Source organism: Opisthocomus hoazin, chromosome 1 (assembly GCF_030867145.1).
Source record: "Opisthocomus hoazin isolate bOpiHoa1 chromosome 1, bOpiHoa1.hap1, whole genome shotgun sequence".
NCBI classification, from domain to species: domain Eukaryota; kingdom Metazoa; phylum Chordata; class Aves; order Opisthocomiformes; family Opisthocomidae; genus Opisthocomus; species Opisthocomus hoazin.
This window is the reverse complement of record NC_134414.1, coordinates 1,496,256-1,519,690: the sequence shown is the minus strand read 5'-3', so window position 1 is coordinate 1,519,690 and position 23,435 is coordinate 1,496,256. Positions and strand designations below refer to the sequence as shown.

General features: G+C 55.5%; 1 long non-coding RNA gene across 1 annotated transcript in view; it reads right to left on the bottom strand.

Moving 5' to 3' along the window:
- LOC142360575 (uncharacterized) overlaps positions 1-23,435 on the bottom strand; it is a 230,736-nt gene that overhangs the window by 170,980 nt on the left and 36,321 nt on the right. The window contains exon 2 of the long non-coding RNA XR_012763182.1: positions 14,233-14,368. This is a non-coding gene — a long non-coding RNA (uncharacterized LOC142360575). The remainder of the gene's footprint in view (positions 1-14,232; positions 14,369-23,435) is intronic.

The window sequence follows — 23,435 nt, the reverse complement described above, 5'->3', positions numbered from 1 at the left end:
CTGGGGTACCGGCCAGCCCCAGCCCCAGTTTGGTGGGTGCCAGCGGTGCCTGGTGCCAGCCCGTCCCCGCTGGGCTCGGGCACTGAGGGGGTTGCACCCCCAGCCGCGAGATGGGTGGATGAACCACGACACCAGGGACAGAGAAAACATTTAATATTTGAACAATTCAGATGGGAGGGCAGCCCAGGGGGGTTCCCATCCCCGCACGCCCCGGCCGCTCAGTGGTAGGGGATCCCCTTGTCCTTGTGGAACCATCGCTGCCACTACTGGGACTTGCAGCATCAGTCACGTAGGGGCTGAAAGTGGCATCTCCACCAGGCCTTGAGGCGTCGCCAGCCCTTCCGCAGGCACCGTCCTGCCCTGCATGGAGACCAGGCCGCTCGGCCATGCGCCCTGCCTGTGGGCTCCAGTTGCTGGGGTCCGGTCTCTGCCTGGGTGCTGCTGTTGGAAGCAGCAGAGATGCTGCTGGCCGGTCCTCCCATGGAGGTAATGATGTCTGCCACCTCTGAGCTGCTTCTTTCTGGCCCCGTGGGGCTGCTCCTCTCGAGCCCCTTGGGACTGGTCCTTTCTGGTGCCATGGGGCTGCTCCTCTTTGACGCTGTCGGGCTCCTCACGCTCTGCCCTGTGGAGGTGCTGATTCCTGACACCATGGAGCTGCTCCTTTCCAGCTCCATGGAGCTGAGGGTCTCTGGGCTCACTGCTCTGTCCCAGTGTAGGACCCCATCCACAGCCTCGTCCACGTTGTCATCAATGCATGGCACATCTTCTCCGAGGCTCTGGGGCCACACTGCCAGAGGGACGTCCTCCTCCGTCTTGGTGGGGGGACGTGGGAGCTCCCCAGGGGAGGTCCCACCACAGGCTCCCCTGCTTCCCCCCTCTCCCCCTTGATCCTGAGCCTGCAGTGCCTGCAGCAGCTCGCGTCGCTGCTGCGTTGACAGCGGGTTGTCCCGGATGGCGCGGATGAACTCTGGGATGAGCTGCGCCACGGTCATGGGCATGTGTGGGGAGCTGGTGGGGGGTGGCTGCACATGTTTGGGGCTCTGTACCCTGTCCTCCTTGTCCCCAGGGACCTGGTCTTGCTCTGCCCACGACACTGGCTGCAGTGGCCGGTCCTGGCCACGGTCTGGCTCCGCCTGCCCCACCAAGATGCAAACAGCCTTGCGGGACTGGGAGGGTGCTGAGCGGTTGAGTGCCGGCAGCTCCATCATCGCACCACGCCAGGAATGCGGGAAGGTGTAGACCGAGCCCATGGAAATGGAGCTGCTGTGTGACAGGGGGACCAGGGAGGTCAGCAAGGCCAGCGGGGCTGTGCTCCACTCCTCCGTGCTGTCCCTGCAGAGGAGGAGAGAGAAGAGACCCCGCTGCACCCCGGCCCCTCCACCAGGACCCACGGGCAGCAGCCCGACCTCGGCCGGCGGGCAGGGCTGGGCAGTGCGGGCAGGGGCAGGGCATGGGGAGAGGGTCTGGGGCAGGATTTGGGGACTCCCCCAGCACTCACACTGTCTCCACGCTCGGCAAGGCCTTCACCGCTCCTCCATTAGCAGTGGGAGAATCTACAGAGGGAGGAGATGGAGTGAGCGGCCGTCAGCCCCCGGCACAGCCCCGGCTCAGCGCTGCCGTGGGGTGTTGGCTGTTTGCAGGGCGCTTGGTGCTGGGGCCGCTCACCTCTCCGGTTCTGTTCCCAGGCTCTCACCACGTTCATCCTACGTTCCAGGTGCTTCCAGAAACGCTGCAGGGCAACCAGGAGATAACGCCAGACTGAAGCCCCCAGCCAGCTGCCTGCTCTCGCAGAGCCCTTTTATAGCAGGCAGGCACACCCCCCTTTATGACACCGTGAGCCATGCCAGGGCCCCCTTTGTGACACCGCGGGGCAGTCCGAGCTGTGCAGGCACAGGGTACGGGTGCCGGGTACAGGGCACAGGCACAGGGTGCCGGGACATTCCAGCACTGGGAGGCGCATTCAGCAGAAGCCACTCGCCTCGCTAGCACCAGGGAATCTGCCACTCGGCCTGGACCTGCTCGACCCAAACCCCTGCGCACTGTGGGAGGAGAGAAGGTCCCTGGGACACATCTAAGGAACTGGCCGGGAAAAACAGTCTGGGCTCTTCCCTCCTCGGGACAGGGAAAACCTATCCACGGGATCACAGAATCACAGAATCACAGAATAGTAGGGGTTGGAAGGGACCTCTGTGGTCACCCAGTCCAACCCTCCTGCCGAAGCAGGGTCACCCAGAGCAGGCTGCGCTGGACCTTGTCCAGGCGGGTCTTGAATATCTCCAGAGAAGGAGACTCCACAACCTCCCTGGGCAGCCTGGGTCAGGGCTCCGTCACCCTCAGAGGGAAGAAGTTCTTCCTCGGGTTCAGCTGGAGCTTCCTCTGCTCCAGTTTATGCCCATTGCTCCTTGTCCTGTCGCTGGGCACCACTGAAAAGAGCTTGGCCCCATCCTCCTGACCCCCACCCTGCAGATATTTATAAGCATTTCGAAGGTCCCCTCGCAGCCTTCTCTTCTCCAGGCTGAACAAGCCCAGCTCCCTCAGCTTCTCCTCGTAGGGGAGATGCTCCAGTCCCCTCCTCATCCTCGTAGCCCTCCGCTGGACTCTCTCCAGTAGCTCCTCACTTTCTTGAACTGGGGAACCCAGAACTGGACACAGTACTCCAGATGAGGCCTCACCAGGGCAGTGTAGAGGGGAAGGAGAACCTCCCTCGTCCTGCTGGCCACACTCTTCTTGATGCACCCCAGGATTCCATTGGTCTTCTTGGCAGCCAGGGCACACTGCTGGCTCATGGTCAACCTGTCGTCCACCAGGACGCCCAGGTCCCTCTCCGCAGAGCTGCTCTCCAGCAGGTCCACCCCAAGCCTCTACTGCTGCATGAGGTTGTTCCTCCCCAGGTGCAGGACCCTGCATTTGGCTTTGTTGAACCTCATCAGGTTCCTCTCTGCCCAGCTTTCCAGCCTATCCAGGTCACGCTGAATGGCAGCACAGCCTGCTGGTGTATCTACCACACCTCCCAGTTTGGTGTCATCAGCAAACTGGCTGAGGGTACATTCTAACTCTTCATCCAGGTCGTTGATGAAGAAGTTAAACAAGACTGGGCCCAGTACTGATGCCTGGGGGACACCACCAGTTCCCGGCCTCCAACCAGACTCAGCGCCGCTGATGCCAACCCTCTGAGCTCGGCCATTCAGCCAGATCTCAATCCACCCCACCGACCACTCATCCAGCCCACACTTCCTCAGCTTCCCTAGGAGGATATCATGGGAGACTGTGTCGAAAGCCTTGCTGAAGTCAAGGTAGACAACATCCATGGCTCTCCCTTCGTCTACCCAGCCAGTCATGTCATCGTAGAAAGCTATCAGATTGGTCAGGCATGATTTCCCCTTGGTGAATCCATGCTGACTCCTCCTGATAACCTTCTTTTCCTCCACTTGCTCGTTGATGGCCTCCAGGATAAGCTGCTCCATCACCTTTCCCGGGATGGAGGTGAGGCTGACCGGCCTGTAGTTCCCTGGGTCCTCCTTCTTGCCCTTTTTGAAGATTGGAGTGACATTGGCCTTTCTCCAGTCCTCGGGCACCTCTCCTGTCCTCCAGGACCTCTCAAAGATGATGGAGAGTGGCTCAGCAATGACATCCGCCAGCTCCCTCAGCACTCGTGGGTGCATTCCATCAGGGCCCATGGATTTGTGGACGTCCAGATCACTTAAGCGATCCCTCACACAGTCCTCCTCGACCAAGGGAAAGTCGTCCTCTCTGTGGGCTGCTTCTCTTACCTCCGGGGCCTGGGATTCCTGAGGGCCAGTCTTAGCACTGAAGACTGAAGCAAAGAAGGCATTCAGTAGCTCTGCCTTCTCCGCATCCCCCGTCACCAGGACACCCGCCTCATTCAGCAGCGGCCCCACATTGTCCCTAGCCTTCCTTTGGCTGCTGATGTAGTTGAAGAAGCCCTTCTTGTTGTTTTTGACATCCGTTGCCAGCTTCAATTCCAGGTGAGCCTTGGCCTTCCTCGTCGCATCCCTGCATGCTCTCACCACGTTTCTGTACTCTTCCCAAGTGGCCTGCCCCTCTTTCCGCATTCCATGGACAATCGATTCTGCTCAAGGACCTGCATGCACTTGGTGGGTAATGTGGAAGGATGGGGGAGTCCAGGGTGTACCTCGAGGGGATTAAATCCTGGGTGAAAATAACCCCTGCTCTGAGCTGTATGGCGGCAGGGTTACATCACGCTGTATGTCACCACTGCGGCGGCTGCCAGACATCAAAGCTGTTCCAGCAGGAACCTCTCACTGCTGGCCAGGCTGGAGGCAAGAGGAGGAATTCATTGCAGTGTTCAACCTTATGGCCTAGTCCAAAGGGACCAGGGGTGGAGACTGTCATGGACGTGCCTTTAGATTGTTGTAAGCCATGATGGGAGTTGCATGGTGTAGGAAGCGCTGTGGATGGGGTCCTACACTGGGACAGAGCAAAGGCCCCGAAGACACTCAGCTTCATGGAGGTGGAAAGGAGCAGCTCCACGGCGTTAGCAAGCAGCAGGTCCATGGGCCAGAGCAGCAGAGCAGCTCCATTTCCATGGGCTCCCTCTACTCCTTCCCAGAGCCCTGGCCCAGTGCGATGGCGGAGCTGGCAGCACTCAACCACCTGAAGCCATGAAGGACAAACCTGATCTCACAAGAAGCACTGCAAGTGCAGCACTGACCCAACCTGAGCCGGCTTTGGTGCCCAGCAACTCCACCCAAGACACCACCTCTCCTGCCCCGGCTGGCCACCGTAACAGATGGAGCCCAAAGTCATGGACCAAATGAAATCCATGGACACCTTCTGGGTATTTATGGACATTTTGCCGACATCTTACAGGGCAGAGGTGGTTAATGAGGATGTGTTGCGATAGTGTCATAAATGGCATGGAATTAGGGGTGGAGAATGTACTGGTTTTGGCTGGGATTGAGCTAAATTTCTTCACAGTGGCTTGTATGGGGCTATGTTTTGGATTTGTGCTGAGAAGAGCTTTGCTAACCGAGGGATGTTTGTGCTACTGCTGACCGGTGCTTGCACAGTGTCGAGGCCTTTTCTGCTCCTCACCCTGGCCCACCAGTGAGTAGGCTGGAGGTGCACAAGCAGTTGGGAGCGGACGCAGCCAGGACAGCTGACCCCAGCTGACCAAAGGGATATTCCACATCAGAGGACATCGTGCTCAGCAACAAGACTGGGGAGGAGGTTGTTGCGGGGGGTGGCTGCTTGGGGACTGGCTGGGCATTGGTCCCTTGCTGGTGAGCAGTCGTTTTCATTTGCATTGAATATTTTTCTTGGGTTTTATTATTTTCTGTCTTTGTTTTTTGCCTTCCAAGGTTTTTTAAAATGTCTTTTTAATTGTTAGAATCAGAGAGTCATAGAAGGGCTTGGTTTGGAAAGGACCTTTCAAGGCCACCTATTCCAACGGGGATGCCGCTGGCCAGAACCATGGAGCTAATGACACCCAGGCTCATGGGATTGCTCCTCTTCATTCCACTGGGCTTCTCCTGCCCAGCCCCGGCATCGCTTCTGCCCAGCTCCATGGAGCTGCTCCTTTCCAGCCCCTCGGCAACGATTCTGCCTATCTCAATGAGGCAGCTCCTGCCTGGATGCATGAAGCTGCTTCTCTTGTACTAAGCAATAAAAGGGGCAATTAAAAAGTGAAATGATAATTGAAATTAACCAGACTATTGCTGCTGTAGGTATTTTTGTAAAGCCCTACCCTTACTACAGTTCCAAGTGTCAAATTAACTATACGAGGTTTAGAGAACTAAGAAACAGGATTTTGAAGAACGTGTTCTTGTTTCATAAGAAGGATCGTGGAATCATAGGATCATCAAGGTTGGAAAAGCCCTCTAAGATTATCAAGTCCAGCCGTCACCCCAACATCACCACGCCTGCTAACCCATGTCCCCAAGGGCAACATCTACAACTTTTCTGAACACCTAGATGTACCTGTCCAAAGTGGAACCAGAGAGTGATGAATCGTAAGAATCGCTAACGAGCTACGAAAAGCTGCTGAGATTGCCAAAAGAGACATGTTGGTAAGGAGGGGAAAGGGAATTCTGGCAGGGGGAGATGGTGATCACCGGCTCACGGCTCACCTACCCCAGTTATATCCCAGACTCAAAAGATGAAGAAACGGAGCACGCGTACTAATTTACATGCTGGACGAAGAGACTTTAACCAATCATTGAATAGAATAACCATGTATATGTATTAGGAAGATGAATATGGTAATGTTAAGGGCACAAATGACTGCTGATTTGTGCACAAGATGCGCTGTCTTGGGACAGTCACCCATATGTGCGCAAATACGGAATAAAATACCTCGGCTCTCTGTGTGTATTGTCATATTGCACACCGGGTAAAGGGGTCGAGCAGGTCCAGGTCGAGTGGCAGATTCTCTAGTGTTAGCTAGGCAAGTGGCTTCTGCTGAATATGTATCCCAACGCTGGAATGTCCCGGCACCCATCGCTGGTCGCCATCAAACTTGTTTTTCCAGGCCCAAGACAGTGTTCCGGGCAGTGGCATGGGTCACAGGGTACGTTGCCGACCATCCAGTAGTCGCTTCCACCATGCTAAGCACATAGAATCACAGAATCACAGAATAGTAGGGGTTGGAAGGGACCACTGTGGGTCATCTAGTCCAACCCTCCTGCTGAAGCAGGGTCACCTACAGCAGGCTGCACAGGACCTTGTCCAGGCGGATCCTGAATATCTCCAGAGAAGGAGACTCCACAGCCTCCCTGGGCAGCCTGGGCCAGGGCTCCGTCACCCTCAGAGGGAAGAAGTTCTTCCTCGTCTTCAGCTGGAGCTTCCTCTGCTCCAGTTTGTGCCCGTTGCTCCTTGTCCTGTCGCTGGGCACCACTGAAAAGAGCTTGGCCCCATCCTCCTGACCCCCACCCTGCAGATATTTATAAGCATTTATTAGGTCCCCTCGCAGCCTTCTCTTCTTCAGTCTGAACAAGGCCAGCTCCCTCAGCCTCTCCTCGTAGGGGAGATGTTCCAGTCCCCTCATCATCCTCGTAGCCCTCCGCTGGACTCTCTCCAGTAGCTCCTCATCTCTCGTGAACTGGGGAGCCCGGAACTGGACACAGTACTCCAGATGAGGCCTCACCAGGGTAGTGTAGAGGGGGAGGAGAACCTCCCTCGATCTGCTGCCCACACTCTTCTTGATGCACCCCAGGATTCCATTGGCTTTCTTGGCAGCCAGGGCACACTGCTGGCTCATGGTCACCCTGTCGTCCACCAGGACACCCAGGTCCCTCTCCGCAGAGCTGCACTCCAGCAGGTCCGTCCCAAGCCTGTACTGGTGCCTGGGGTTGTTCCTCCCCATGGTGCTGGCCGTGGCGGGCTCCTGGTGGCATGACGTGATCAATCTGCCAGGCTTCTGCCGATGGACGTTTCAGCCATCCGCCTCTGTCCCAAAAAGGCTGTAGCCACTTGCTGTCTTTGATTCTGGCGCAGGGTTTCCCTTCATGGACAGCCTGTGCAATGGCATCAATGGTCAAGTCCACCCCTCGGTCACAATCCCCTTTTTTGGCTGCAGGGCCAGGTGTGGGGCTTCTCCTTCTTCCTTCTCCTTCTGCTTCTCCTTTGCCTACTCCTTTTCCTTCACCTTCTCCATCACCTTCACCTCTGCCTTTGCCTTCCCCAACTCCTTGCCCTTCTGCTTCCCTTCTATGTTCCCCTTCTCCTCTTCCCTCTCTCTCTCCTCCTCCTCCTCCTCCTCCTGCTTCTCCCTTCCCTCTTAAGCACCCATGGGTTCCCCCATCCTGCAGACTGCGGCCTTCTCCCAGCTGCCACCCCTGTTTTCTACATGGACGACCCAACCCCTCCTCAGACACTGCCTGCACAGCTCGGACTGCCCCGCGGTGTCACAAAGGGGGCCCTGGCATGGCTCACGGTGTCATAAAGGGGGGTGTGCCTGCCTGCTATAAAAGGGCTCTGCGAGAGCAGGCAGCTGGCTGGGGGCTTCAGTCTGGCGTTATCTCGGCAGACTGCAGCCTCAGCCTCGGCTACACCAGTAGTTCTGGGGGTCCCATCAGTGGGGTCCCAGGAGGTCGCTGCGGATCCGCATCTCCAGACTGTGCGGGTGACTCGGAGTGCCGCGGACGCACCAGAGCTGGTGCCATGGAACACACCGAAGTCCCCATCCTGGATTGCAGGGTCATGCTGCTGATGATGCACACGCTGCTGTTCATCGTGGACACTGCCAGGTCGTGGGTCAGGCAGGCCAAGGTCGGTGACTGCTGCACCGCACTGCAAGGCAGCATGGCGTGGGGTGGGGTGGGGTGGGGTGGCGTTGGGTGGCGTGGGGGGCTGCAGCGTGGGCTCGGGAGCTGCTCTCGTCTCACCCAGCTCCTGGTTGCCCTGCAGCTTTTCTGGAAGAACCTGAAGCATTGGATGAACGTGGTGAGAGCCTGGCAACAGAACCGGAGAGGTGAGCGGCCCCAGCACCAAGCGCCCTGCAAACAGCCAACACCCCACGGCAGCGCTGAGCCGGGGCTGTGCCGGGGGCTGACGGCCGCTCACTCCATCTCCTCCCTCTATAGATTCTCCCACTGCTAATGGAGGAGCGGTGAAGGCCATGCCGAGCGTGGAGACAGTGTGAGTGCTGGGGGAGTCCCCAAATCCTGCCCCAGACCATGACACCGTGCCCTGCCCCTGCCCGCACTGCCCAGCCCTGCCCGCCGGCCGAGGTCAGGGTGCTGCCCGTGGGTCCCGGTGGAGGGGCCGGGCTGCAGCGGGGTCTCTTCTCTCTCCTCCTCTGCAGGGACAGCACGGAGGAGTGGAGCAACGCCCCGCGGGACTCGCTGGCCTCCATGGACTCCGTGGGCTCCCAGGTCCCCCTGTCACAGAGCAGCTCCATTTCCACAGGCTCGCTCGACTCCTTCCCAGAGCCCTGGTATGATGCGATGATGGAGCCACCGGCACTCAACCGCTCAGCACCCTCCCAGTCCCCCAGCGCTGTCTGGGGCTCGGTGGGAGAGACGGAGCCAGATGGTGGCCAGGACCGCCCACTGCAGCCAGTGTCGGGGGCAGAGCAAGAGCAGGTCCCCGGGGACAAGGAGGACAGGGTACAGAGCCCCAGACATGTGAATCTGTCCCCCAGCAGCTCCCCAGACATGCCCATGACCGTGGCGCAGTTCATCCCGGAGGTCATCTGCGACATCTGGGCCAACCTGCTGTCAACAGAGCAGCGACGCGAGCTGCTGCGGGCACTGCAGGCTCTGGAGCAAGGGGGAGAGGGGGGCGGCAGGGGAGCCTGTGGTGGGACCTCCCCTGGGGAGCTCCCACATCCCCCCACCAAGACGGAGGAGGACGTCCCTCTGGCAGTGTGGCCCCAGAGCCTCGGAGAAGACGTGCCATGCATTGATGACAACGTGGACGAGGCTGTGGATGGGGTCCTACACTGGGACAGAGCAATGAGCCCGGAGACCCTCAGCTCCATGGAGGTGGAAAGGAGCAGCTCCATGGTGTCAGGAATCAGCACCTCCACAGGGCAGAGCGTGAGGAGCCTGACAGTATTAAAGAGGAGCAGCCCAGTGGGACCAGGCCGGAGCAGCCCCGTGCAGATGGACAAAAGAAGCCCAACAGAACTGAAGAGCAGCAGCCCCACGGGACCAGAAAGGACCAGTCCCAAGGGACTCCAGAGGACCAGCCCCACGGGGCCAGACAGAAGAAGCTCCGTCGCAGCAGACATCATTACCTCCATGGCAGGACCGGGCAGCAGCATCTCCGCTGCTCCGGGCAGCAGCACCCAGGCAGAGACCGGACCCCAGCAACGGGTGCCCACAGGAAAGGCGCATGGCCGGCCGGCCCCGGGGCCGTGCAGGGCCGGACGGTGCCTGCGGGAGGGCTGGCGACGCCTCAAGGCCTGCGGGAGACGCCGCTGTCGGCCCCAACGGACCGATGCTTCCGGCTGCGTGCTTCAGTCTGGCGTTATCTCGGCAGACTGCAGCCTCAGCTACACCAGTAGTTCTGAGGGTCCCATCAGTGGGGTCCCAGGAGGTCGCTGCGGATCCGCATCTCCAGCCTGTGCGGGTGACTCGGAGTGCCGCGGACGCACCAGAGCTGGTGCCATGGGACACACCAAAGTCCCCACCCTGGATGACCTGATCATGCTGCTGATGATGCACACGCTGCTGTTCGTCAAGGACAATGTCTGGCCACGGGTCAGGCAGGCCAAGGTCGGTGACTGCTGCACCGCACTGCAAGGCAGCATGGCGTGGGGTGGGGTGGGGTGGCGTTGGGTGGCGTGGGGGGCTGCAGCGTGGGCTCGGGAGCTGCTCTCGTCTCACCCAGCTCCTGGTTGCCCTGCAGCGTTTCTGGAAGCACCTGGAACGTCGGATGAACGTGGTGAGAGCCTGGCGACAGAACCGGAGAGGTGAGCGGCCCCAGCACCAAGCGCCCTGCAAACAGCCAACACCCCACGGCAGCGCTGAGCCGGGGCTGTGCCGGGGGCTGACGGCCGCTCACTCCATCTCCTCCCTCTGTAGATTCTCCCACTGCTAATGGAGGAGCGGTGAAGGCCATGCTGGGCATGGACACAGGGTGAGTGCTGGGGGAGTCCCCAAATCCTGCCCCAGACCATGACACCGTGCCCTGCCCCTGCCCGCACTGCCCAGCCCTGCCCGCCGGCCGAGGTCGGGGTGCTGCCCGTGGGTCCCGGTGGAGGGGCCGGGGTGCAGCGGGGTCTCTTCTCTCTCCTCCTCTGCAGGGACAGCACGGAGGAGTGGAGCAACGCCCCGCTGGCCTTGCTGACCTCCATGGACTCCCTGGGCTCCCTGGTCCCCCTGTCACACAGCAGCTCCATTTCCACAGGCTCGCTCTACTCCTTCCCAGAGCCCTGGTGTGGTGCGATGATGGAGCCACCGGCACTCAACCACTCAGCACCCTCCCAGTCCCCCAGTGCTGTCTGGGGCTCGGTGGGGAGCTGCAGCCAGACCGTGGCCAGGACCGCCCACTGCAGCCAGTGTCGGGGCAGAGCAAGACCAGGTCCCCGGGGACAAGGAGGACAGGGTGCAGAGCCCCAGTCATGTGAAGCCGCAACCCAGCAGCTCCCCACACATGCCCATGACCGTGGCAAAGCTCATCCCGGAGGTCATCTGCAACATTTGGGCCAACCTGCTGTCAACAGAGCAGCAACGCGAGCTGCTGCAGGCACTGCAGGCTCAGGATCAAGGGGGAGAGGGGGGCGGCAGGGGAGCCTGTGGTGGGACCTCTCCTGGGGAGCTCCTATAACCCCCAACAAGAAGGAGGAGGACGTCCCTCTGGCAGTGTGGCCCCACAGCCTCGGAGAAGATGTGCTGTGGATTGATGATGATGTGGACGAGGCTGTGGATGGGGTCCTACACTGGGACAGAGCAATGGGCCCAGAGACCCTCAGCTCCATGGAGGTGGAAAGGAGCAGCTCCATGGTGTCAGGAATCAGCAGCTCGATGGGGCAGAGCGTGAGGAGCCCGACAGAATCGAAGAGGGACCAGGCCAGAGCAGCCCCATGCAGCTGGACAAGAGAAGCCCGACAGAACTGAAGACGAGCAGCCCCATGGGGCCGGGAACGACCAGTCTCAAGGGGCTCGAGAGGAGCAGGCCCACGGAGGACCAGACATGATTACCTCCATGGGAGGACCAGCCAGCACCATCCCTGCTGCTCCGCGCTGGAGCACTCGAGCAGAGACCAGACCCCAGCAGCGGGTGCCCACAGGCAGGGCGCGTGGCCAGGTGTCCCCAGGGCCGTACAGGGCAGCATGGTGGCCGCGGGAGGGCTCAGCCCGGCTCTGGAGATGCCTCCAGGCCTGGTGGAGATGCTGCTGACGGCCCCAACACGTCTGATGCTGCAGGCCCTCATGGTGGCAGCAATGGTCCCACAAGGACAAGGGGATCCCCTACCACTCAGCGGCCGGGGCGTGCGGGCATGGGAACCCCCCTGGGCTGCCCTCCCATCTGAATTGTTCAAATATTAAATGTTTTCTCTGTCCCCGGTGTCGTGGTTCATCCACCCATCTCGCGGCTGGGGGTGCAACCCCCTCAGTGCCCGAGCCCAGCGGGGACGGGCTGGCACCAGGCACCGCTGGCACCCACCAAACTGGGGCTGGGGCTGGCCGGTACCCCAGTGGGTGTGCTGGTGTCCAGAGGGACCTGGGGGGGCTGCAGAAATGGGCCAGCAGGAACCTCACCGAGTTCAGGCACATCTCTGCAGGGAGGTGCCAAGAGGATGGGGGCCGCAGGTGGTGGGCACAGCCACGAGCAGTGGCAGCAGTTTGGGGTGCTGCTGGGTTTCTTGGGTGGTTTTGGGGGGGCGTGGGACCCTTGAAGGGCTAATTCTGACTGTAACTGCTCCACAGGGGTCACTGGTCAGCGAGGATCCATCTGGCCTGAAGGGCAAGGACACCCAATGGCAAGAAGGGGTTAAACTGGCTGGAAGCTGAGGTGCCAGGGACAGGAGGACTCCTTGCGAGGCAGTGAACTTTCCCTGGGTGCTGAGATAAGGAACAGCCTCAGCACTGTCTTGTAGCCGTCCTGGAAGGGGAGCGCTCAGGGCCCAAGCTCAGGGGCCACCTTAGGGCAGCAGAGCTGGGCAGGAGGATGGACCTGGGGCTGGGCTGAGGTGCCCCATGCCCGATCCTCCCCCCCTGTCCCTTGCTGCACATCTCCTGCTCTTCCTTGGCCACGTGTGGGCCTCAGCTTTGTGCTCCTCAGTTTTATGTGGGACCAGAAGCCACATGTGCGTAGCGTCTGAAGAACTTTCACGTGGAGGGGATCGAGTCCAAGCTCTGTCTTCTCATGCATGACCGCGCCTCCCCTTCTATCTCTTTCCGCTGCACAGGCCTGTAGCTTTGTTGTTCCTCACAGAGAAAAGCTAAACTCTGAAGGCTTTTCACACAGAGGGGATCAGGTCACAGCTCTGTCTTGTTGGGGATGCTCAAACCTTCCCTCCTGCCCCTTGCTGCACACCTCCTGCTCTCCCTTTGCCATGTGCGGGCCTCAGCCTTCTGCTCCTCTGATTAATGTGGGCCCAGGAGCTCAATGTGTGTAGCGTCTGAAGGCTTTTCGCTTGGAGGGCATCAAGTAAAAGCTCTGTCTTACTGGGGACGCTCAGACCTCCCCTCCTGTCCCTTGCTGCACATCTCCTGCTCTCCCTTTGCATGTGCAGGCCTCAGCGTCATGCTCCCTCAGTTTTATGTGGGCCCAGGGGCAGAATGGAGCCTCTGGCAGAAAGCGCCTGGAGAGACTCCAGGTCGCCCGTAGGGTGCTGGAGTCGGGGATCTGGAGGATCTGGAGAAACATTAGCAGCACATGGAGGAGCTGGACTGCTTCCCAAGTGGTTGCTCCTGAAGCACAGCTCTTCTTGGCACCTCGATGGCCGGTGCCAAGCCGGGTGTCCAACGCGAGGGTCCCATCTGTCTGCAGTGATCACGCATCGCTGGAGTTCACAGTCCTGAGGGATGTGGGAGAGGAGTATAGTCAGGACCCTGAACTTTTGGGAAGCCAACTTGCAGCTCTTCAAACAGTCAGTCAGTCGGACCCCACGGGAAAGTGCCTGCAGGGACAAGAGAGCAGAAAAGAGTTGGCACTTCTTGAAGGATGCTTTCCAGAGAGCGCAGGAGCTCTTAGTCCCCAGGTGTAAGAAGTCAGGCAAGGAAGGGAAGAGACCAGCACGGCTGAGGCGAGACCTGCTGCTCAAACGAAAGGGCACGAGGGAACTGCACAGGCAGTGGAAGCGGGGACAGGTAGCTTGGGAAGAGTACCGGGATGCTGCCCGGTTGTGTAGGGAGGAGGTCAGGAGGGCCAAGGCGCAGCTGGAGCTCAACTTGGCAAGGGATGCTAAGAATAACAAGCAGGGCTTCTCCGGGCATGTCAGCCAGAAATGGAAGGCTAAAGAAAGAGTACCCACCCCGCTGAACAAGAATGGTGACCTCCTATCAAGAGACGAGGAGAAGGCTGAGGTGCTCAGCAACAGTTTTGCCTCAGTCTTCACTGGCAACCTCTCTGCTCACCCCTCCCCCGTCGATGGACTGCAAGGTGGGGACCAGAGGGGCAAAGCCTCTCCCTGCCAGCTTGGACTCATCAAAGAGCGTCCCATCATCACGAAAGCCAACACCCCGGTGACAGCACCAGCCACGCAGCCAAGTGCTGAGCCCCATCACACACCTGCTCCTGCCTGCACCCCTTCCTTCAGATGCTCAGAGCAGAGCAAAGGACATCGTGAGCACCCACCCCCTCCAGCCACAGCCCCGCAGCTTCGCACTCTGGCTGGATCCTGCCCACCTTCCCGCTGGCCGTGCCATTCGTGTCCAGGGGAAGCAGCCACAGCGGCTGACAGTGCGTGTTCCTCACAAGCTGGGGCCTCCTCCTGATGAAGAGAAATAAAGAAATAAATGAGCTTAGACAATGCTTATGAAGACTTAGGGAATGCTAGTCTAGCTCAGCTCGGCAAATTCCTGAGCTCCCCAAATTCTCTATCTGTTTGAGTGATAAGGCTGGAAAGAAGAGTTACACAACAACAAGCCTACACTTCAAGCCAGCCGTAGCCAGTTCCGGAGTTTGGGAAAAGGCCCAGAAGTAACTGAGCCTGCGTGAAGTTCAAAGGTTACTAGCGGTGACCAAGAGGAGTCACCTATCTTCATCCCCAAGACCCTGACGACCACCCCAAGGAGGCACCGCGCAAGCGCAGTCGGGAGGAGTTCATGGAAACGACTTCTTGGAACTAATCTTAATAGAGAGCAGGAAAGGCTGTGCCTGTGTCTGTGAATACGCAGAACAGAGCTGTCCAAGTTACAGACGGCCTGGCGATATCGGCGCGCCCGCCTCTGGCGGTGCTGCCCCCGTGCCCAGCGCTGAACAAAACAGACCTACTTGAAATCGGAGCGCGGTGGAGTCTCCCCTTGTCCGCAAGTCCCTCCTCCAGCCACGGCCCGGCCCTCAGCACCCGGAAGGCAGCCGGCGGCACGGCATTCCCGGCCGGGCCCACAGGCGCCTGCCTCGCTGCCCCTCAGCACAGAGTCCCCCTCGCCGAGCCCTCGCCGCTCCCTCCCGGGGCTCCCCCCGGCACAGCTCGCTCGCAGCCGCCCGGCGCTGCCCGCACCCCGGCCCTGCCCCGGCCCCCGCCGCAGGACGCCGCCCCGCCCAGCGCAGCCCCGCTCGCCCGCCGCACCCGGCCCCGACTCGCCGCCCGCCAAGCTCCCAACATGGCGCCGCCCGCCCCGCCGGGACACGACGGCCCCGGCCCCGGCCCCGGCCCCGGCCCCGGCCCGCGGCGCGCGCAGCGGCCGTTGACCGGCGGGGGCGCAGCCGCGGCGGCTCCGGCCCCACCCAGGTGCCGCCAGCCGCTCTCGCGAGAGCGGGCGGGGCGCGCGGCTCCCTCGCTCGCCTCAGGGCTCGCTGCTGGGGCGGGAAGCGGCGCGCGCCGGAGCCGCTGAGGGGAGCGGGCGGGAGCGGGACCCGCGGGGGGGGACACCGGGCGCGGGGAGCCGTCCCGCAGCAGCCCCGCGCCGGGCCGGGGCCGGGGCGTGGTGGGCTCGTGCCGGAGCGCTGCGAGCTGCTGCGGGGCCGGCGGGGAGGGGAGACTGCGGCGGGACAGCCCCCCCCCCCCCCCCCCCCATTATGGCGGCCGCGGGCCGAGTTCCCTCAGGACGGAGGCGCGGGGGGGGCCGAGGCTGCGGGGGGGTCCGAGGCTGCGGGGGCCGGAGAGCGGCCCTGGAGCTGGGGAGTGTCACTGCAATCTTCAAAAAGGGCAAGAAGGAGGACCCAGGGAACTACAGGCCGGGCAGCCTCACCTCCATCCCGGGAAAGGTGATGGAGCAGCTTATCCTGGAGGCCATCAACGAGCAAGTGGAGGAAAAGAAGGTTATCAGGAGTAGTCAGCATGGATTCACCAAGGGGAAATCATGCCTGACCAATCTGATACCTTTCTGTGATGACATGACTGGCTGGGTAGACGAAGGGAGAGCCACAGATGTTGTCTACCTCGACTTCAGCAAGGCTTTCGACACAGTCTGCCATCACATCCTCCTAGGGAAGCTCAGTAATTATGGGCTGGATGAGTGGTCAGTGAGGTGGGTTGAGAACTGGCTGAATGGCAGGGCTCAGAGGGCTGTCATCAGCAGCGCTGAGTCTGGTTGGAGGCCGGGAACTGGTGGTGTCCCCCAGGGGTCAGTACTGGGCCCAGTCTTGTTCCACTTCTTCATCAACGACCTGGATGAAGAGTTAGAGTGTACCCTCAGCCAGTTTGCTGATGACACCAAACTGGGAGGAGTGGTGGACACACCAGCAGGCTGTGCTGCCATCCAGCGTGACCTGGACAGGCTGGAGAGTTGGGCAGAGAGGAACCTGATGAGGTTCAACAAGGGCAAGGGCAGGGTCCTGCCCCTGGGGAGGAACAACCCCAGGCACCAGGACAGGCTGGGGCTGAGCTGCTGGAGAGCAGCTCTGCGGAGAGGGACTGGGAGTGCTGGGGGACTGATTCGAAGATCCGGTAAGAAAAACCTAACAGCACAATGTACACTGTTCAGCAGGGATTCTTTATTGCGGCGCCGGGCACACGGGGGATTTCTCCTCCAAACGTGCGCGCCAGACACCCTGTTGCTTCAGGTTAAATACAATCACACAGGTCATTATTCATTATATTTCTAGGAACTAATTAGCATATGTAAATATCTTTCACGCATGTCAGTTAGTATCTTTGAGTGGTCTTCGGGGGTCCCAAGATGAAGGCCCATCCTCTTCATCACGCTGTTCACTGACTGACATTTGTTTCTGCGCAGACTCAGTTCTAGCATCACGTCCATCGTGTCCTTCAGGTTGTTTTGCTCCAGTCTTGTTGCTCTCTTGGTGCCTCCTTATCTCTGTAGCTTGGCGCATTTGCCCTCCCAAGGCTGAGCTGTCTGGAGTAGAGTTATTTAGGAGTCTCTTTTATCCCACAATTATCCCAATTATTTGCTGAGAATCAAGAACACTTTTGTTTCACTTAATTATTTTGTCTAACGACTAAGCGATAGCTTGTGCCCATGTCCTTCCACTACATTCCTTAATGAGAAAACAGGGATTAGTGTAACAGTTATATTGTTAGATCACTATGCATGTAGAAATACAAGTTACAGTACTAAAGACTACTAAAAACTAGAAAATATTAAGGCTTTTTGTTATAGTTTCACATTTCTTACAATCCCCTCTATCATTCCCCCCTTTTCTTTTAAGACTTTTTCTTCTTTTAGATCAAAAAGTCTTAGTAATCATCAGATCAGTCCATTCTTACATTGCCAACATAATCGATTACAGCATTTGCAGCATTGAATCATTATGCAGGCCAAAACACATACACCTACTATCACAAGAGCTAGGAAAAATAGGTTCTTGAACCAGGATAAATTTGGTAGCCATGAGGTGAGTTTATTCCATATTTCCCCAAATCCGTAGGAAGTATCGTCTTTAACTACTTCGTGTAATATTCTGGTTTGTTTCCAAATTTCCTCTAGATGCGTCGAGACTCTACCACTTTGGTCTATATACACACGGCAGCTTGTGTTTGTGACTGTGCAGACACCACCCTGTGAGGCTAGTAGTAAATCAAGGGCCATTCTGTTTTGGATCACTACCTTTGATGGCTCGATACTTCAGTTTGCAGGGCACTTATGGCATCTGTGGTTCTATTTTCGATGTTTTCTATCACTGCTGATATGTTTACGATGGCTTTTTCTAATTCACTTACTCCAAGCTATGGAAGGAACCATCTAACAAAGCTGTGAAAGCTAGTAGGCCTTTCTACGATGGGATTGGGAGTATTTGGGGTCCTTTTAATTTGCCTAAAGAAAGTCTTGATCCATCCCTCCTGTTGATGTATTTTCTCAGTAATTGTAATATTGGGGATTACAGCTCCCAGAGCGCATACCCCTTTCCACCCAAAAGGCAGAACCTTCCAAGCTCGATTTCCGCACAGCCGGTACCATCCTGTTTTCTCAGGACTTTTAGGCACCGGCCACCCAACGTCAGGTTTAGTATTAGTTGCCTTAAAGCCCGCTAGTAAATCTTCGTCCCAACTTCCCTCCCCAAACAAATCTTTATATCTGCTACACCCTGTTGTTTTCCCCACATCTATGGCAGTATTACTCTTGCAGAATGGGGTGTTGATCTCTCCCTGTATGTGGCATCGTTGTATGCAGGTATAATTGTACCATGTTTTGGGTTCCTCTATTTGAATTTCTTGCTGAGTGCTCATGTTACCCGATTCCCATTTTTGGTCTACCTTTAAATGTAAGCTGCCGGGGATGGGTATCCCTATGAGGGTTCCCCTGCTCTCTCCTGAAGTTGGCATTTGAGTACAAATCCAACAATCATTTTTGTGTAGTATCTGAGTGATGTTCTGGACTAGGATCAGATGCAAATTCCTGTCCCATTGTATTGTCCAAATAGCTGGACTCATGGCTACCATCATTACCCCCGGAGTTAGATCCGTCATGGTCGTCTTGTTATTTTTATCTTGAGAGGTGACTGTTGTTCTACAGTCCAGGGAACAGAGGCTTTCTTGACCCTTGAATAACGAATCCAAACTGGCTGTTCTCGGATTTTGATTGCAGTAGAAGTGGTTAGCAGCACTTGATAAGGTCCGTTCCACTTCTCTCCAAGGGGATCACCTGAAAGAGTCTTAACAAAAACCCAATCTCCAGGTTTAATCAAGTGTATTGGTTGGTCTAGGCCCCTACCCCGTGTTTCCAGAACTAATTTCTGAACATTATTTATCTGCTTTCCCAAAGCTATCAGATATTCTTGTAAGTATCCCTCCCCAATTTGCACCATATCCTCCCCTTGATATGACAATTGATAAGGCCTTCCAAACCAAATTTCAAATGGACTAATGCCCTCTTTGCTCCTGGGTTTTACTCTGATTCTCAGTAAAGCTAAGGGTAGAGCTTTGTCCCAAGACAAATTTGCCTCCTGACCGATTTTTGCCAGTTGTTGTTTGATCAAATGATTCATTTTTTCTACTTGGCCACTTGCCTGTGGTCTGTAGGGGGTGTGTAGCTGCCAATCAATACCCAAAATTTTACTGATGTGTTGTACTATTTGTGCACAAAAATGTGACCCTCTATCTGAGGATATGATTGCTGGTACCCCAAACCGTGGTATGATTTCATTTAACAGAATTCGTACCACTTCCCGAGCCTTATTTGTTCTACAGGGAAACGCTGCAGGCCATCCGGCAAACGTGTCTGTTATAACCAATAAGTATCTATACCCCCCTTTTCTTGGAAGTTCTGAAAAATCTATTTGCCAATGTTGTCCTGGTATGTTCCCCTTTCCAATTTTCCCCAAGTGTACTTTGCATGTTGTATTTGGATTATTTCTCAGACAAATTTCACACATTTGTGTTGCTTGTTTTACAGTAGTGTACAGGTTTCTGCCTACTATTCTCTTGTTCAGATCTTTATATAGTGCATCTGCTCCCCAGTGAGTTTTGTTGTGTTCTTTTCTGACTGCTTCCCATAATAGATTTGAAGGTATAACTGTACGATTATCTGGTGTTAAATACATCTTACCTTGTTCACTTGCTCCCAAGTCTTTTACTAATTTCATATCTTCTTTTGAATATTTAAATTCCATTTCTGTATCTACGAGTTTACCGTCTGGTACCAGTGCCAAGGTTTTTACAAAACTTCTTTCTGCTGCCCTTTTAGCCTCTTGATCTGCTAGTTTATTTCCCAGTTCCTGTTCAGTGTTGCCTTTTTGATGTCCTCTGCAATGCATTATTGCCACTTGTTCTGGTAGATTTATAGCTTCCAAAAGCTGTAAGATTTCTTTTGCATGTTTGATCTGTTTACCTTGAGCTGTGAGCAGTCCTCGTTCTTTCCACAATGCTCCATGAGCATGGACGACCCCGAAGGCGTATTTGGAGTCTGTCCAAATATTTATTTTCTTTCCTTTCGCCAATTCTAAGCTCTGGTTAAAGCGATTATCTCTGCCTTTTGAGCAGACGCACCTGCAGGTAAAGGTTCTGCCTCGATTACCTTGTGTGCGGTGGTTACTGCATACCCTGCTTTACGAGCTCCGTCTTTTATGAAGCTGCTGCCATCGGTGAACCAGGAGTCCTCTGCGCTTTCCAGCGGTTCCTCCTTTAAATCAGGTCTGCTGGAACAGACTGTTTCAATAGTCTCCAAGCAGTCGTGCGTTAGGGGTTCCATAGTGGCGGAATCTTTACTAAGAAAAGATGCTGGATTTACAATGTTAGCTGTCACAATATTAACATCATCTTGTTCCACCAAAACAGCCTGGTGCTTTAGGAATCGGGATGGTGAGAGCCAATGGCCCCCTTTTTGTTCCAATACTGCAGAAACTGTGTGTGAGACTACGACTGTCATTTTCTGGCCCATAGTGAACTTAGGAGCTTCTTGAATGTTAAGGACAACTGCTGCAACAGCTCGCAGACACCCAGGCCATCCTCTGCTTACCTCATCCAATTGCTTGGAGAAATATGGCACTGCTCTCTTGTGCGGCCCCAGCTGTTGAGCCAGCACTCCCAGGGCAATGCCTTGTCTCTCGTGAGAAAATAGCCAAAAGGGTTTTAGAACATTTGGAAGTCCAAGAGCCGGGGCTCTCATAAGTTCCTTTTTTAACTGTTCAAAAGCCCTTTTTGCATCTCCGGTCCAAATCAGGTATCTGGCATTATTTTTCAACAGTTCATACAAGGGCTTTACCATTAGTCCATAATTATATATCCATAGTCTACACCATCCTGTCATTCCTAAAAAGGTTCTTAATTCTTTTACCGTTTGTGGTTCTGGAGTCCGGCAGATTGCTTCTTTCCTCTCTCTTCCCAGTTCTCGTTGTCCTCTTGAGATTTTGAGTCCGAGGTGAGTCACTTGTTGTTGAATCATCTGAGCTTTCTGTTGAGAAACTCGATAACCATTAAGTCCCAGAAAATTAAGAAGACTCACTGTCCATTTTTTGCAATCCCCCTCTGTTTCTGCAGCGATGAGGAGATCATCGACAGATTGTAACCAAGTCCCCTTTTGTGTCAGAGGATTCCATTTTTCGAGATCCCGAGCTAGCTGATTTCCAAAGATGGTAGGGCTATTTTTGAAACCTAGGGGTAACACTGTCCAGGTTAACTGGGTTTTTCGTCCAGAATCTGGATTTTCCCATTCAAAAGCGAATAGGTTCTGACTGTTTGAGGCCAGAGGTAAACAGAAAAAGGCATCTTTTAAATCCAGTACGGTAAACCATCCCTGGCTATCTTCCAGTTTCTTCAACAAGGTATAGGGATTGGCTACTACTGGGTAGAGATCTTCCACGATTTTATTAATTGCCCTCAAATCTTGTACTACCCTGTAACTTTTCCCATCCGACTTTTTCACTGGCAAAATGGGGGTGTTGTATTCAGATTCACATTCTATTAACAATCCAAAATTTATAAAACTATCAATTATTTTCTGAATTCCTCTTCGGTCCTCTAGCTTAAGGGGGTATTGTTTGATCTTAACTGGTCGAGCTCCAGGCTTCAATTTTATCTCTATTGGGTCTGCATTTTTGGCTCTGCCTGGAGTTCCCGAAGCCCATACACCTGCATACACTTGGTCCAGTATATCCTGAGGTATTTCTCCTTTTTCTATAATTTGAATCAATGCCAGGCTCAGAATTTCGGTTAATTTAGTATCCTCAATTTTAAATTTTATTTGTCCTTTTCTGAAAATTATTGTGGCATTCAGTTGTTCCAATAGGTCTCGTCCTAGAAGGGACTTAGGGGCCCCAGGCAGGTACAAAAATCTGTGTATTCCAATGTGTTTACCTAATTTGTACTTTAATGGTTTTAGAAAAGATGCCTTTTCCGATTGGCCTGTAGCGCCCACAACGGTTATAAAATCCTTATCCAAAGGCATCAGTTGTTGATTTAAAACCGAAAACGACGCACCAGTGTCTACCAAAAATTCCACATTCTGTTTCCCAGCTTTATGTTAACCCGTGGATCCGCTAGGGTGGATCCCCAGGTCCCCGTCATTCAGTGTCCTGTAGGTCAGCAGCTATTCTGGGGCAGGGTGCCTTTCTCTGCTGTGGACATTCCCTCTGCCAATGTCCGAATCCCTTACAACGAGCCCACTGACTGCTTTTTAGTCTCCTTTGGTCGTAATTCCTCTTACTGTTCTCATCCCTGTTACGATACACTCGCCACGCCTCTTCCACTAGTGTCTCTAAATTCCTTACATCTGGTTCTTTAAGTCTCTGCAGCTTCTTTCTAATATCATTAGCAGCCTGTCCTATCAATAGAGATATTAGCTGCTGTCTAGCTGCATCTGATGCCGGATCCATGGTAGTGTATTTCCGCACTGCTGTTCATAATTTATCTAAGAATTCTGTCGGAGTTTCTGTCGGACCTTGTTTTACTTCATACAAGGCTGACCAGTTTACTGCTTTCGGGATCCCGCGTTCCAGCCCATACTAAACCCAAATACGGTATTGCTGTAACAGTCGATACTGCGTGTGATCATTAGGGTCCCACCCCGGGTCTCTGAGTGGAACATGTTGTTCCTCGGTCCCTTGTAAAGTACCTGCAGTAATTTGTGCCCTCACATGATCCCTTGCTGTTTTGAACACAATTCCTTTCTCAGTCTCTGTCATTGCCTCGAACATCAAATCCACATCTTTCCAATCCAGATCCAAATTCTTAACTATCCATTCAAATTTCTTGGCTCACCTGCTAGGATCTTCCCTGTATTCCCTTACAGTTTCTCTCCATTTGTCTGTATCTTCCACTTGGAAGGGTGTTCTTATCAGGGTTGGCCCCCCGGGCCCCATCGCCTGTCTTAAAGGGGCTTGGATGATGGGTCCCACCCTACTACGAGTCCGAGCAGTGATGGGACTTGACCGCTAGGTGGCGCTCCGCCCTCATCAGAGGCCTCGTCCCCGTCTGCGCGGGCGGGGGTTCCCGCAGCCGACCCAGCATCAGGGAGAGGGGGCGGTGACACAAAATCCTCCATACGCTCCTCTAATTTCTTCCGATTCCCTTTTGTTTTTAGACACCTTTGCCCTATGCTGCACGCAGAACAACACCGCTTAAGTTTTCCCGGCTCTTTCTTTCTGTCCCTTTCCAATGCCAACACAAGGGGATCCTGCGGGGCTAGATTTATACCACTTTCTTTTTGCCACTCGGGGTGATTTCGCAAAGTGAAAAACATATAGGCATATGAGACCTCATCCCATTTTCCTTCTCTTCTCAAGAACAACATTAGCTGTAGCAAAGTATTATAATCCAGGGTCCCATTCTCAGGCCACTTTGCCTCCTCATCTAACTTGTATAACGGCCACCATTGATTACAATACTTAACTAACGTCCTTTTATTCACACTACCTCTCGGGGGTCCCCCTATCTCCTTCCAATGTTGCAAAATACAGCCCAAGGGGCTCTTCTTCAGAATCTCTTTGCTCTGTGAAGT